At 35.3% G+C, this 972-nt stretch overlaps 1 protein-coding gene across 1 annotated transcript in view; it reads right to left on the bottom strand.

Moving 5' to 3' along the window:
• Window positions 1-972, bottom strand: part of LOC119585647 (protein Aster-B-like) — a gene marked incomplete in the record, with an annotated part of 119,378 nt that overhangs the window by 57,299 nt on the left and 61,107 nt on the right.

The following is a 972-nucleotide window of genomic DNA, read 5'->3' as shown; positions in this document are numbered from 1 at the left end:
AACAACTTTATTCTATGGTAGCCCATATACGTGCCACTTTACAGTGTCAACCTCCCAAAAAATTGAGTGGACTATTTTTACACAACGCCATTACAGCTCCCTATTGGCGATTAGGGATGGAAAAGTACTGCTTCTGCTAATACACTTTAATATGTATGAAACTCAAATATGGAGAAAGAGACAAAACATCAGTTTATCAGAACTAGGGCCCCCACAATTTCAATGTCCCAAGTCCTTTATTTGGTAAATCCAGCAGTGAATCAGTAGCCCCTTTTATGTCAGTCTTTTATTCTCTTATGAAGGGGAGTGATATCACCCATGATGACGCTGCTTGTACTTGCCACAAAAGAGTGGCTTGTATGCTGAGTCCATGAAATGATTCTCCGCTTCTTGGTACTGGCATGAAAAAGTGGCAGTGGTATAAAAGAGGGCTAGCCATTTATCCTATTAATATATGTGTGTGTTGTAAACAAACTGGCAAACACACTCACACATTTAATGAGTGAGTGAATGTTTGAGTTAATAACTAGCACTGATAGGTGAGCAAACACTCACATGTCTATAATCTCCATAGCATTCCCACTGTCAACATATCTGCTTGTGCAATACAGTTTTGTGTAAACAAATTCACCTTTTGGAGAGATAGATGTAGAATATAGTATTGCTTTGACCAATAAATTGTGGAGTGTCTTTATTTAGCCTCCGTAAACATTTCCAAATTTTTGCTTGTATTTCCTATAAAGTACAAGTTCATCTTTCTTAATTATCCTTTTTAACTACATTTTCGCCTTTCCAATCCTCTCCTATCTTTTATTTCTATTTATTATTGCTTTATCACTTTTATTACCATCAAAATCCAATACATTATATCCTGCTATTTGTTCCCTTTCTACAACTTTCATTAATGTAAATCTAATTAACTGAGCTGTTCTCTAGACATTTTTGCATTTCACTATTCAAAGTAAATTTCTA

This window comes from Penaeus monodon, chromosome 20 (assembly GCF_015228065.2).
Source record: "Penaeus monodon isolate SGIC_2016 chromosome 20, NSTDA_Pmon_1, whole genome shotgun sequence".
Classification (NCBI taxonomy): domain Eukaryota; kingdom Metazoa; phylum Arthropoda; class Malacostraca; order Decapoda; family Penaeidae; genus Penaeus; species Penaeus monodon.
This window is presented reverse-complemented; position numbering and strand designations above follow the sequence as displayed.